The sequence below is a fragment of the Zonotrichia albicollis genome, chromosome 8 (assembly GCF_047830755.1).
Source record: "Zonotrichia albicollis isolate bZonAlb1 chromosome 8, bZonAlb1.hap1, whole genome shotgun sequence".
Classification (NCBI taxonomy): Eukaryota; Metazoa; Chordata; class Aves; order Passeriformes; family Passerellidae; genus Zonotrichia; species Zonotrichia albicollis.
Window position 1 is genome coordinate 15,576,370 of NC_133826.1, and position 15,801 is coordinate 15,592,170.

Consider the following 15,801-nt stretch of genomic DNA (forward strand, 5'->3'; position numbering starts at 1 on the left):
TCCTTGTTCCCTGCAAATCATCACCCTCTTGTGCAAAATGAGGCAAAACTAATTAGTGATTTGTAAATAAGGATGATACCCTAACACATAGCTGAGAGAAGCTGACTTAGGATTCTAGGGCCATCCTTGAAATTGAGTGCTTGATCTTGCTATCCAATTGACTTGTATTTTTTAATACAAAGTTACAAACAAGTTATCATTTCTACAAAAATAACCGGATTATTAAGCTGATTGTTTGCAAAACAAGTAAACAAGTATGAAATGTTTGAATTGTTTCTCTAGAGAAATGCAAAAGATTTCATTTGTAGTCTTTCATTCTGTGAGCATTTAGTGTATTTCTCATAGGAATACTGCATTGCTAAGGAGCATTTCAATTCCTCTGTAAATGTTACACTCTTCTAATAAACTCTAGCAAGAAACCTGTTCAAAGTTCATGCTTAGACTTCTGCATCTTTCCAAGTACACTCATTCTTCATCAAGGCCAGAAATATGCCCACCAAAATGGTGATGAAGAACAACTGCACAATTCAGAATTTCCTAAGTGCAGTACCTAATGTACCTGTTCCATTTAAGAAGGCATCTGGACAGTCAAGGCAAATGTTGATGGAAGTATTTTGCAGACTGAATAAACTGTCCCAAAGTAAAATAAAAGAGTAAACATATCAAAAGTTATAATACATACTTTATTTAATGTATACTCCTGAAGAAAGGGGATTTACAGCAAGCTATTAAAGCTAATTTTTACTTTAAGAGCACAGCTGGAACAACACACTACATACTTTTTTTTGTAACAGCACAGTAGGAATAATTCTGGATATGTAGATGGATTTGAAAATATAAAAACTCATGGTAAAATTTTGGATGACATGGCTACAAGTTCCCCTGGTAGGTTGGATGAGATAAACTCAGATGTGTCAGAAATACCAAAGCATTAGATGCTGCATCTAACAGAAGGGAATATAAGATATCAGGAAAAATTTCTTTACTCCAGCCATTGTCAACCACCAGTCTGTCCAGGGAAGTGGGAGTTACCACCCCTGGAGGTATTTAAAAGACATGTAAATGTCATACTTAGAGACACTTGCCTTAGTGGGGGACTTGACAATGTTGGGTTTACTGTTGGATTCAGTGATCTTTAAGGGTCTTTTATGACCCAAATTATTCTGTGATTCTATACACTGTGTTACAGACTTACCAAGAAGAAAAATGGCATGCCACAGAATAAATTTCTCTCTAGTCCATGGGTGTTTTGCCAATCTGTGGGATAAATACCCGCCTATGTTTAAATTCTTCTGTGTAAGAATTGGGATTCTTTTTAACATTTTTCATGAACAAAAACTAAAGGGGCTGGATGATGCAAACACTGATGTCATTAGCATTATGTGGATTGATGAGTTGCACAATGTGTTCCCTCTGCCACATTCAGGTCAAAGATGCGCCAGCTGGAGGCTGAGTGTTTTACATGTAGCATTGTCATGGCAGATGCCCTGCAAATGGCAGCAGACACAGCCTTACAGAAACAGGAGGACACCCTGGAGAAGAACCAAGCTGGGGCATTTGCTCAACATCAGATGTGCAGATGTAGTGCTGAGGGACGTGGTTCAGTGGGGACTAGGCAGGGTGAGCTTTATGGCTGGACTTAAAAACCTTAAGGGACTTTTCCAACCCAAATGATTCTATGATTCTACATGTTGGACTGTTACCTTAGGACAGACAAGCAGCCCTTTAATCTTCCCTTCTGAGCTTCATCCATACCTCAGGATGAGCTAGAAAGTTCAATCCACCATTCCTAGAGAGACATAGGTGTCTACTAGAGCAAGTCACTCTTGCTGCTGATCAGCTGTGGGGAATGCAGACTGTCCATTGACTGGATCAAGTCAGTAAATGCTGGGAAGGAATCATAGAATTATCAAATGGTTTGGGTTGGAAGAGATCTTAAAGATCATATAGTTCCAACCTCCTGCCATGGGCACAGACACCTTTCACTAGACCAGGCTGCTCAGAGACCCATCTGACCTGGCCTTGAACACTTCCAGGGATGGGGCATCCACAGCTCCTCATATTCCCACAACTGGAGGGAATACGCAACTGGGAGATCCTCACCCACTGAGGGTAGGAGGGGAGCCACTTGTACTGTAGGCAAATTGTCCAGCCATGTCCTACTAACTGAAGGCAGCATTCAATATTACTATTATTCTCTATATTCACTGGAATTACTCAATTCAGGCTGAATCTGGACACTTTAACTGTATCATACAGGTACACCTTCTGAAACTAAGAGATTTTCAAACTGTACATGCAAAATTTTCCTGCATAGTACACTATTCTGTTGTTACAATCTTCAGAAGATAATATCCACCTAGTCCAACAGCTGACAAAAAGCAATGAAATCAATTATGTCACAAAGATGCTAAGATAACTAGATAAGTAACTAGTAAGGAAATTTTAGTAAGGAGTTTCCCAGGTCTCCTGTCTACATTGGATATCAGGCTTTATCTAGAGTTAAAGAGGCAAGAACCCATTACAGAGAAAGTCCATGGCATAATTAGAAAACAATCAACACTTTTTCTAATGCTGATTTCTTCTTCACTTTAAACTGCTTCATTGACTTTAATTAAACTTGCCCTGGGTTATGAAGCTAGCAAGCTGCAAAAACATTTGAAAATTAAATAAAATAAAAGCATCTTTCTTGTCTGAAGGGTTTTTGCTTAGCTGTACCACACTTCTCACTTACAGGATTTTTGAATTATTAGAAACGCTGTATGTGACAATGTGACACTGCAAAACTGTTGGTTTTGCTCTTGAATTAAGATGACCTCCCACTCCACAGTAAGAATCACAACATTAAATTGTTGAGGTTATCTTCACTGCTCTTCATCGCAGAATTCCTCTGCTGGTTTCTGAGAAATGGTGTGACGCTGTCACCACTTACATCAGCCCTCCTCCCAGTTTTGTCTAAGGCCAAAGGAAAGGAATGTTGCATATTTAGAATACAGGCAATTTTCATGCCAACAGCTCAGGCCAGGTTTAAAAGTACATGACACAGACTTTGGAGGAATAAAGAGATGGCCTGTGTCCTGCCCCAGCTCATGAGAATATGACCAAAATTCCCAAGAATGAGAGTGAATGGAATAACTTATAAAACACTGAGAGAAAAGAAGGTGGGAACAACCATATCAAATATACTCCAGCCTGGAGTCATCTAGTTTCAACAGATGTGACCTTCACTTTATTAGAATTCTAAATAAAATAAATTCTGGTCAAAGATGGGCCTGGTAAAGAATTAGAAAAGCTCAGATCTGAATTAATTTTACAATTTGGTCTGCCTCTATTTTGAGTTGCTCTCTTTTCATCCTCTGAAGAGCTTCCTAGAGACAACTGAGAAGGGTTCAATATCTGTACGTCTTATTTCTAGAAAAAGCAAAAATATATTTTGAAAAAATTCCAAGTTTTGCTAAGAAAGTAGCAATTACTTGCAACTGCGTGCATGTCTTGGTGAAGTGACATAGTGTTTTGTAGAGTATTGTAGTTTAATCTGGGGTTCAAAATTCAATTTTTGCACAGCTTTTCTATTTCTTTTTTCCCCCAACATCCACAGATGTCTGAAAAACCAGAATTTCTATGAATAAGAATGCTACTATCCTCTACTACTCTTAAGATATTACCTAGATATTGTCACTAAAGTCCAAAGAAAGAGCTTCATAAAAGTCAGTGATACCAGGATCAACTGTATATATCTGTAAATTTAACATATATGTTGTCTACAACAGAATACCTAAAAAATATGTTAATTGCCATTTGTTGTATCTTGAATATGGACATAACATTGATGAAATGGGAAGAGTTTTCCAAACTGGTAAAGACAGGCAGTCTACAATAAGATACAACTATACTAATGTCCACTCAAGCTGTTTAATACCACAACAGAATTACTCCATAGTTTATGGACATTCTCCTTCACCAGAATCTTTGAGAACTTTCCATTTACTTCAATAGATGCCAAAACGGGCCCAAGAACAGGAAATTAGGAAATATACTGTACCCAAATGAAATCATTGTGGGAATTCAGGTAGGCAGAATGTAGTTATTCACATTTGAATTTGGATAGAGCACTAGGTTTATATCCCCATTCTGGCAAATATATGAGATATATAATAATCAAGAAGAACAGAGCTGCTGGCTTTCCTTTCAGTCAAAAGAAAAGAATAAAGGAGGAGAATGATCTGTTCACTTGATGCTGAATAAAAGGAAAGAGTGACATTTATTGCATCATCTGCAAGACTTGCCAAGAAACAAAATGCATTAAGTAAATAATCACATTTGAAAAAACTAGAAGTTTTGTTCTCTGCTGGTGCAAATTGAAATGTATGGTTTTCTTTCTTTTGTGTTCAGTGTAGGGAAAAATCTTTGGAAATTAGTGTCTTTGCAAAATACTGATACATTATTTCTACATTCATTGATATAGGTGAGGACACCAAGAAGCACTGAGAAAAATAATGGATTCTCCTGCAAATGTACTGGATTGTAAAATAACAAAAAGTTCCAAATCTTGTAATAGAACTGCATTACATTCTAGCAATGTGGATCCATTTCTGAGGTGGAACATGACAGCTTTTTAACTTCCTACAACAATATGAGACAGAAGAATACTATATTCAGTTGATACCGCAGGGTGATTTATGGAGGCAGAATGTAATAATATAAATTGAGTTTCAGAAAGACACTGTGACTAATCTTACAAAAAATGCTACAGGATGTTTAATAATCCTGGTGGGTCAGAAGCTGTTCCTCAAAAAATTCTCTTAAGACTGATTGTTATTAAAGTATGTACTGCATTTGGTTCATTTTTCATTTAACTATGTAGGCTAAAACTGCTGTCAAGTGCAAATATTTGAGTTGTAATTGGATACCCATACAAATGGAATAGAGCCACCAAACCTCAATGAAAATTATAATCATAGAATACTTAAGGTAGTAAATGCCCTTTGAAGCGCCATAAGACAAGCATCTGTCCACATCTTTTGAGGTCTCCCTAGCAGTACTCCTGGGTGTTTATTGTCCCATTAATCAAAGACAAAGGAGCAGGAATGAGGCAGCACACTAGAACTACTTGCATTCTCTCTGCAACCCTTCTCCATTGCCCCCCTTCAGCATTTAAGGCTGTGGGAATTATGGTGAAATTCTGACAAGACTGAAGTGAGCAGAGAGAATGGGAAAACACAACATATATAGTTAAGGGCCTTGATTCAAATGTCTTAGAAAACAGCAGAAGTCTGTGTTTTACTTCTAAGGCCTCTGCGTCAGTCCTAGTGGAGAAGCAGAGCTGTTTTCACAGTACCTCTTTCCTTGTCTGCAGAGAGGCTGAGACTGCAAGTGCTCGGAGCATGGTCACACAAGGAGATGAGGAAGAAAGGGATGGAATTCCATGGGCCTCATGTACACCAACGCTACAGCGCCCAGCACTCCTGCCACGGCCTCTGTGGGATGGCAGTGTGGCGGCCCCATGGCTGGCAGGGCCTGGCGACCAGAGAGGCACCTGAGGCACAGGGCTGGGCCAGGGCTGGGCCAGGGCTGGGGCTGGCCAGGGGCTGACAGGGGCCGGCCAGGGCCAGGGAGCCCTGAGGGGACTGAGGCCTGCTGGTGCCCTCAGGGCCTCGACTCATAAAAAGAATATAAAAATAAAAGTACCTCAAACAGTTTTGGTTTTTTGCTTAGTTTTTGTTTTTAGTTTTGTTTCATAGGGCTTCCTGCCTTTCCACTGCGTATTTTCCCCTGCATTTTCTTATGATTTAAAATCTACTTACCCATAGCTTTCACCACTGCATGCAGCTCTTTTCAGTTCACCCTTGTTAATGAGAACAAATGAAAAAGTACGTTTGTGCATTTTCAGAGGCTATCCAAATGGGCTGAGATCCACTTACATGGCATCCTTTCCTTGGCTACACAAAAACCCAATATTTTTGTAACTCTGGAAAATTTGCTCCACCTAAAAGTTTTGGCTAACACTAGCATTTTCATCCCAGATTTTGGGCTTCCTATAATGCCATAAAGTTTTTGTTAACCAGCCCACAAGTTCCTTAAAGAATATTTCTCAGACAGTACATAGCAAGATGTTTTTTAATGCATGCAGTATGTCAGGTTTGGTCCCAATATCTCTCTTACAACTCTCAGCCTTTTCCATCACACAATACACTATGTGGCAGAGACCACCCAACAATTATTTTTTTCACTGTATTTCACATTACCCCTTTGTTAAGTTTAGTTGTAGACTTCAACTCCATAAGGTAAAATATTCCTAGATACTTAATAGCCTGTGGTTTTCAATCTATATTTAAACCCTGCCTTATCCACTGATCGTACAATATGTTCAGGGACATAAACTCCAACTTACCTCAGTTGATTTGGCATTCAGACACGCTTGCAAAATTCTCAGCTAGCATCTATAGATTTTTTATGTTCTAGGAGCTGAAATAAAAATTCCATTTATACTGTATGATACTTATTAGAGATGAATGAACAATTCATAGCAAATAACTTAGAAAACTATTGTTTACTAAATATCCATAAGCGGATCTCTTATAATGATTTGATGATTTCTTTGAATTTATTCAACATTCTCTAGTTCTTCTCAGTTTTTATTCATTGCTTTTCAACTTAGATATTTCAAATGTTCAATAGTCATTAGCCAATCTATGTAGTTTAGCTCTGATGAATGTGTGTGAGTGGTGATTTTTAAAGTTTTCACTAGCAAAATTTGAGTATATAACTCCAGTGATATTAATATTTGTCTTGGCTTTGACAAACATCTTGCATGTACCAATGCAGGTACGAAGCAGTTAAAATAATAATGCACAAAAGAATGACTTTGCAGATGTTGCATTTGCAGCAGCAAATCTGGGCCGTGCCAGGAAGAACTAGAGAAACCTGGACTGTGTGCTTCAGACTAATAATGTGCTACGCATGACACAAAACCCTACGCCTCTCATGAGGGTGTTATTCTGCCAGTGAAGTTTCTCAACCCAAAGAAGACCTGTGTCAGAAAATTCTTAAACCTGTATGTGATTTTTAAAGCTCAATCCTCCCCAATGCAGACACCAGACCCAAGACTACACTGCAGAAGTGTATTAAATGTATAAGAACGTACATTAGGAAATTACTCCCGGTCTGGCTGCCATACCAATAAATGCAGCAAAAAGTGTATGGCAGAACAGAAGGTTTTGTGCTAGAGAACAGATAAGTGACATGGATTGAAATTATGGTAAATTTAAATTGATGGCCTAATTAGTATTATCTCTTTTTGTATTCTCTGTAAGAAATATTATCCAGGAGGAACTCATTTTGCATTAATGTTGATATAAAGTGTAATTCTGCAGCATTTTCATTGTAATCTGGCATTAATTAATGCATCATTATTCCAAAGTGTTAATTAAATTATTACAGAAAGGGACATCTGACCCACTTCAGAAAGAAAAGAAAAAATAAGTGTAGTGCATGAGAATTAAACATTCAGAGGTCTGAAATGGTGTGAGTTCCCAGAACACTAGGTTTGTGTAGCAGCACAAAACCAAGATAAAATATAGCCATGATATATGACTCATAAACCACAGTATGACATCAACATTTGCTCACTCACAATGGAGTCTGATGACAGCATCAGAGCCTCAAAGACAGGCAGACATCAGAAATCTGAAATGACCCATTTCTAATAGGGTAAATTAAATAAACTGTACATTGACTATCATGAATTACTCTCAAGGAATTCAGGGAATTGAACTGGGTTACAAAAACAATCACGACTTGTGCAGGCTCTATTCCATACCCTGCTGCTGGGCAGGAATACCACTGCTATATAGCCAATGGGAGTGCCAGGGCAGTTAATTGGGATGAATTGCAAACAATCCTGCACTCTTCGGTGTTGATTGTCTTGACCTTCTGCCCACAGTCCTAAGGGGCTTCAGTGAAACCTCAAATCAGCATTTCAGTTGTTGCCCTTGTTACTATCAGCTGGGTGGTAGCTTCTTTCACATACAGGAGAAAACCCAATCTCTACCAAAGGATGTACAGTCTGATTCAATCCCCAGGGAAAGCTACAGAAGTCTAATACTGACATAGAGAAATGGCATTTAAGCACACACCTGAGAATTGCACAAGCAGACCTCTGAGGGAATGCCACTGCAGCAAGTGGTGCTCTCTGCAAGGGGCCACACAAGCTCTGTGGAACTGGGGCCTCTGTGAATTGTTTAACTTGATTAATGATTCAAGAAAACATTAGTTTAGAGCATGAAGCAAATCCTATGTGATGTGACCTATCTGCCAGCTATACACCAGAGTTGCACAAGATACTTCCAGGATGTGACTTCCATAAGATTCAACGTCTACACTATTCAACAACTCTGTTTCAACAATTATCACTTTCTTTTGTTACATTTGGGCTTGCATTGAAAGATCTTTAAAATGTGAAAGTTAAATGAGGCTCTTATAAAGAAGTGGTTTGGGTGCAGTATATTAAAGGGAAACTTCAAAGGAGCTCAAGATACCTTTCAAGCTAAGGTACAAAAATTTAAACAAGAACAAAAGCTTCTCTTGTATTTTGAAGCATTAATTGTTCCACTTCTGTTGATGTAAAGTGAAAGGAGAAGCTTTTAGTTAAAAGTAAGTAGTATCAACCAACATGGAATGTTCCAAAGTCTCATGGAATAATTTTAGCTTTGATATAATGGCACAGGTGGATCTCAAATTATAATGCCTTCTGTAGAATATGCAATAATTTTTGTTAGCTGAATCCATTAGACAAACATTAGTGCTTGAAGAGATTATTGGCATAAATCAGGGTTTCACCTTTTATATTTATAAGATATTTCATATTTATAAGGTATTTCATAACTTTGTGAGTGGTGTTTGTCACATAACTTTGTGAGTGTTGTTTGATATTTCATAGCTTTGTGAATTAAGTTTTCTATACCATTATAGCCCGGTTTTCAAAGGATAAAATACACAACATTGAACTGTTTGCTCTTTCACCCATCTGTAAGTTCCCTTTCTTTAAGGAAGGCACAAAACTGTAGAAACTGGGAGGACATAAAATCTGCCATAAGTTTTCATGAAAACTGGCAACTGGGTAGTAAAGAGACAAATTGGTGCTTCCATGGAAGAAAGGTTTCAGCTGAGAATTAAAAAATTCTGTGGACTATCTCATGTGGCCAGTCTGTGAGGAGTTCAGTGCCAACCATAATACGTTAGCTTGCCCACTTGTAATTAGTCAAGGTTACTGTGGAGGGGTTTATGAGACACATGAAGTAATTACAAGTCTCACGTGAAAGCACATCATGGAATTCACTCAGAGAATAGTGAGATGGTTTTGTGCAGAGGTAAAGGTAATTGGGATATAACATGCAAAAAACATTACATGCATTGGTGCTGCTGTTCATGAACAACCTATTGTGGCACAATTTAAGCAGACCTGTTGACCAGCTCAGTAGAAAAAAATACATTAAATATATTGAGATGCCTGATTTTCTGCATTATCGATAAAATTTACACACCAATAATTTTAATCTATAATGCACTTAACTCTGATCCATATAAGATGACTGTGACAGTAAAATTTTTTGCTTTTCAGTTTTGCTTTGCATCATGACAAGAGTATTCTTACTTTAAGCAATATTTAGGCCAGTGGAGACACAGAACAATTAATAGATAGGTTTTTCTTAATGGTGGATACTGGTTACTCTCACTAGGAAAATTGTTCCCGATTCTCAAGAGCATGAATTTTTACAGCTTTTGTAAGCTTCAGTTGGATTTCTATGCACTAACAATGTTTAAAAATAAGGCCCAGTGTGTCTCCATCAAGACTTGTAGCTATTAGTATAATATATATGTATACATATATTACTTGGACTGAATGCTGTGTTTCACCCCTACATTTTATGGGTTGTCAGTCAGTGGAAGTTAGGAGAAACTGAGCCTAACAACTCCAGGAGAATCAGTTATAATTTTAAAAAGTCAATAAATATAAATAAATACAACCAAATTCCCCGTCTCTCCTCTTTCCAGCTAGAAAATAGTATGTATATAAATGTGTGTGTGTGTGTGCGTGTGACTTATTTTACTACTCAGCTTTTCCTACCAGATGTTTGAGTGGTCAGTCAAAGCTCCAGAGACCCACAAGGTTCATCTACATGTATGCAAAAAATTAATTAGAAAAGTATCTTATTACCATCACTTTTGATGATTCTTTAACAAAGTGACAGGGTATTTTCATTATTTGCTGTGTACTTACAGATAATAACAAATTAAGTGTTGATCAATCAATATAATGATCCATTTGACCCATAAATAATAAGAAGAGAACATATGCAGAATTTCTAATAAAATTTCAATCCCAACAGAATTTGAATTCATTACTTTTGAAATACAAGGCAGACAGTTTGTTTCACTAACATGGATTTGAACTTGCTGAGGGTAAATTATCAGAGAGGCCCTTATTGCTTTCATGCAGCAATACAATTTTATTAGGAATTACAGGGAAAAATTAATAAGCACTTCAGAGCTCAGAGTCCTGAGGTACAGCATGGCTTAGACCTTGGCACAAACTTGGGAACATGCCCTGCTTGGAGTATGTATTCTTTCAGTTTAAAGTTTATTAATGTTGTGGGCAAGGTTAAAAGCTCAGCCCATGTCACAATGCCAACCTCTGAAAAACCTCAGAACCTGCCAAATGGTCTGAGTTTGTCAGCAGTGAGCTTGTACCTTCTTTGGATATTCAGTGCTAATGAATGAGTTACTGGAAATGCACATTCCAGTGCTGCACTTCTAGCATTCTAATACAGTGATTCCCCTTCAGGAGGAATTAGGAATTGCCATGTCTCTCTACATGGTGAAGCAATGCAAGATCATCATGAAGCAGTCACAGTAAGCACAAGAATAATCTTAATTTCAGGTCAAAGTCAGTGCATTGAATTTACTTTCCAAAAACTCACAGTTGTAGCTCAGAGATGAAGCTCTTTTTTTCACTTCTTTCCAGTCTCATTTCTTTCCAACTCGGACTCACAAATCTTCTAGCCCCTACAATGAAACTTTGAGATTGAGCTGGTAATGTTACTGAACTGCCTGATTATGAACCATGTTAATCCCAGCAGGGTGTACCAGGTTTATCTTCTGGCACAGAACAGTGTAAAGCAATATATAGATCCTGGAGCTAAATTTAAATGAGTTATATTCTGGAGGGAATTCAGTCCTGGAAGTATACAGGCCCATGCTGCTGTAGCTATATTGCTTTCTACAGCACAGAGCAGTGTAGATGTGCCCATCCATTCTCTCTGTGACCATGATGATGTCATGATGCTCAGTGGAAGAAATGGAATTAGCTGCAAGAATATATAGCAGGGAAAAAAAGAGGTTCTAGAAATACAAGAATACTCAAGACACAGCTACACTTAGTTTCAGGAGACTGAACAGCTCCGCTCAAATTGGGTTTCCTTGTTTTGGTATTTTTTCACTCCCTCACTTTGTTCTGTTGGGAATCAGATGCTCAGCAGAGTATCTTCTAATTCTTTTCACCTTCTTAATTTCAAAGTGCCTCCTTGCAATCCTGGCCAAAGTCTCATCTTCTCATCAAGAAGCTCCTGGTTCAGGTTAGACAAAGTAAATATTCAAAAGCTATAAGCCATTGTCTGTTACCAAGATTTTCAAAACTTGTGAACTGATGCTGTTCCTCAGATCTAAGGCCAGAACAGCTGATTTAACTCTGAAATAGCCTTTTAGAAGCCATACAAGGATTACAGAGATATACATGCAACATTTATACACATAACATACACAACCTCCTAAGAAAACATCAAAAAGATCAGTTAACAGATCTGGCAAAATCAGGTAAATTTGCTTAAGAAGCAAATCAGAAGATTGCTGAGGAAGATCTCCCTTTCAAAGGCATTTTTATACTTCTAAGAAGGGAATTTGAATACTTCCACAAGGCGTGACCAGAACAGAACTGCAAACAAGCCATTATCTAAACCAAGACTGTTTATTCTGCTCAACTGGAAGCCAAGGATGAGTATGCAGGATTTAGTACTTTTTCCTCTATAGTAAATCCAATTTTGTTTTCTCCCTCCAATATTCAATACTCTTACAAATGTTCAGGAGTACAAAACCTGCCTTTTTATTTGCTGGTTTTTATTTTGTCCTAATTCTGTTCAAAAAAATGGCAATCTTTTCTTTTGGCCCCTGTGAATTTTATGCTTAATGATGGGAATACAAACACAAACTGATGAATATGTGAGTATTACTGGTGTGGATGTGGGTGCAGGAGATGGCAAATGTACTGCAGAAGAGCAGCTGCCAGAGGTAAGCATACAAAATGTGGCTCCTACACAAAAGAATGAGATTTTCAGAGAATCTGGTGGAAAGCCTGACAAGTACATTTTGTTGCTGCTAAAAGAATTTATTTCTGCTGAAACCTATAACTCCTGGGTTAATAAAGTGAACTTTGATGGGACTAGAGGGAAATATGGGCTTCCCAGGAAAGTTAGGACAAACTTAGATGCATTTCTAGAACACAGATTTATGGAAGTGATTGAAGCTGATAAGATCAAAACCCAAGTTAACACTTTCCTTTGCTTGGCTATCACACGCTAAATAGATCTCTGCCACAGTTGGCCTGCTACCAATAAAACTAATGATGCCTGTAAACAATACATTTCACAGAACCATCAAGCCCATACAATTAGTATCCATGCATGTTGTTTTGCTTGGAATTTTGAAGGATTTTACAGAACCTGTTATTATGTTATAGCTAACTGACTATGAAAATAGCCAATGGCTTCTCAGGATTGACTGCTAGATCAAAAGGAAAAAAGAAAAATAGCAAGAAAGTCAAGGAAAAATGACTCACAGGACCTGAGGTAGTCTGATTAGTTTTGTATCTTCGTAAGGGTCTCCAGAATGATTAACAATGAAGGATCTTGAAGAGACTGCCTCTGCTACTAGTTGTAAAAAGTATGCATGTGTCCACTATGCATTTATAAAATTTAAAAGCTCTAACTGGTGCATTCTTTATTCTTTTCCTTCCTGCTTACTAATGATGCAAAAAGTAAGCACGTTATGCTCTTGTTAGAGGGATAGTCAGTACACTGCTGAACACGTGAGCAAAGGAAAAGCACGAGTTTGGCAGAGCATGTTGGAGAAGGACAGTCTTCTCCAGTTGGGAAGGGGAGGTTTGTGCATGCCTCCAACAACAAACCCTTTTCTGCAGGCACCAAGGGCCAGCTACGTGGCCTTTCTCTTGACACAGGCACAGAGGAGGCTACTGAAAAAACCAAATACCTGCTAGGCAGGAGTGTGGCAGTTGTAAAGCACATCTGCATTTTGGTCATGTGATGGACATATTTCCTTAGGGAGAGTAATAAGAGCTCTAAGGAAATGAGCAGTGTACAGGATGAATGAATTTTTTTGATGAAACAGATTCAACTTGGGGGCTTAAGGTGAAGCTAGAAAAGGCAGTTCTAGGGCTAACATGGTCGCTTTATCTCATAAACTTAGACTACAGGTTAGCTTACAAAATACAGGCAGGAAGCTACATTTCCACTACCTCTCTATTTCTACTTTTAATGTTTAAATGCCCATTTCTAAGTGTTTTTTTTTCTTTCCTTCTATAAGCTTCATAACTTTCCCGATTCTTTTTCTCCCTTATTTTACATAGGAAGTGTTCAAGTCCAGATCTAATTTATACCATCTTGTTTTTTCCCATAGGCTGCTTCAGGCTTCTTTTTTGATGTCTTTTTTATATGCCTTTTCTAACTCAACATTACCTGCAGGTAGATTACTTGAAAGTTCAACTATGGCACATATGGCTCTAAAACTATAAAAGGTAAATACAATTGCTTCACTATCTATTATTTAGGTTATTCATGTGCATATATGTGCATGTACATGTGCACATGTATGTGTGTGTGTGCATACAAATATATGAACTTCCTGGTGGTAGCAGATACATTAACTTTTCCAACCTATCTACAGGAAAATGTATATTTTCATATTTCTAGTTCACCCATTCAATATAAATCAAACATCACAGACATAATTAAACAACAATCTTTTAAATGCTTCAAAACTAAATGACTAGAGTGCTAAAAATTGAGCACTAGAGCGTTAAAAATTAACATTACAAATGAATATTACACATTGTTATATTTCCTGAGGAGTTGCTTTTCAAGAATTCTGACAAAAATTTGAAAGATTTGCAAAATTAATACTGTATTTCAGATATTATGAGACTACTACATTTTAGATTCCATCTGTAACTAACCTCTTTGTTTTAGGCTAACTTGCAAAGGAAGGAAGTATCTCCACTTATCAATTTAAGTCTTATTAAGGGAAGAATCTTAGTAGCTTTTCATGGGTAAAAGTCTTTAACCAACGTGCATTTTCAGTCTTGAAGTTACTTCAGTCCATCAAAATGTTATATTTCTGAAACAAAGAACTGGAAATTTCTAGAATCAGTTCAAGATTGCCTTTCTGTAATTCAACATTTAGTATGTACTCTTATATTAACTTAGAATTATTTTTGTTTTTAATATCTGTATTACAACCCTCTATGGATCTGTTAGTAGTTTTGTAATAGTTCTGAGCTAAAACAGGCCACATAGGTTTATTATACATGAGGACTGACTTTCCCAAAGACCTACCTGCTTTTCAAGTTTTACTAGGACAATCTGCAAAAATTATAAACCAGGGAGATATGATATTTTACAATTAAATGATCAGACACACTTATTTCTAACATCCTCACTATGAGCAGTATTGAAAAATGTGCATCCTTTTATTCTTGTTCTGACCTTCTGGTCCAAAAAACATAACTCAATTTTCACCCTAATTTAAAGACTTCTAAGCAACATGGCTATATAGAAAATTGAAAGAACCTTGAAATTCAGAGACATACACTATAGCTCATTCCAATTATTAACAGAAAACTTTAATAATAAAAGCATTTAAAATTAAAGGGGGTTTTGGGTCTTTTTCCTTAATTCCTTTATTGGAAAAAATCCCATGGTTTATGAAAACATGTTTGTCTGTAATTTGTTTCACTGGTACTAGTTGTGCATGACTCTGATGACAAGGTACATGGAGCAAACCTCCATCTTCCCCGGATTTCTCAGTTCCTAATTTTACAAAAAAATGGAAGATGAGCATCTGAATTTTACAAGTTGGTTAGATAGTACTGACTCAAAGCAATTTTAACAAACTTTACTGAAAATTTCATTGAAGCAAGCATATTGTGCCTTAAGTCAAGAATGCATGTAATTCATTTTGTAGACCATCTGTATAAATAAATGCCAACTGAAGCTATCTGAATTTCTGGTCTCAGTTAAGTCTTATATATTTAGAACCACAATATGCGAGTGACACAGTAGGATCTTGTTTATTGAGATACACAGTAGAACCTTAGGAACTGATATTACAGTGGAAAGTAATCTAAATTGCTTTCACAGAATTCCTGCTACTTTCAAGTAATAAAAATGTTACACTCTACACTCTAAATAAAATCTTAGTTGCTATCGACAGTTTGTATGAGATTCAGTCAGAACTACCAAGCTGTGAAAATAAGGCCCAGCTTCTGTTGTTTTTGTTGATACATTTGGCATCCAATCATGAAAAACAATGTCCATGTCAGTAAAATGGCCTCCAGGCATTCAGTATATCTACATCGAGGTTAAACATCTATGTGAAGATGTGACAGCACACCTTATAAAAGATATTATTGAGTAATATAGACTTTCTGTAATAACCAAACAGTAAAGAATATAG

General features: G+C 37.2%; 1 non-coding gene across 50 annotated transcripts in view; it reads right to left on the reverse strand.

Annotated features, from left to right (window-relative positions):
* Positions 1-15,801, reverse strand: part of LOC141729846 (uncharacterized) — a 485,161-nt gene that overhangs the window by 272,424 nt on the left and 196,936 nt on the right. The window lies entirely within an intron of this gene.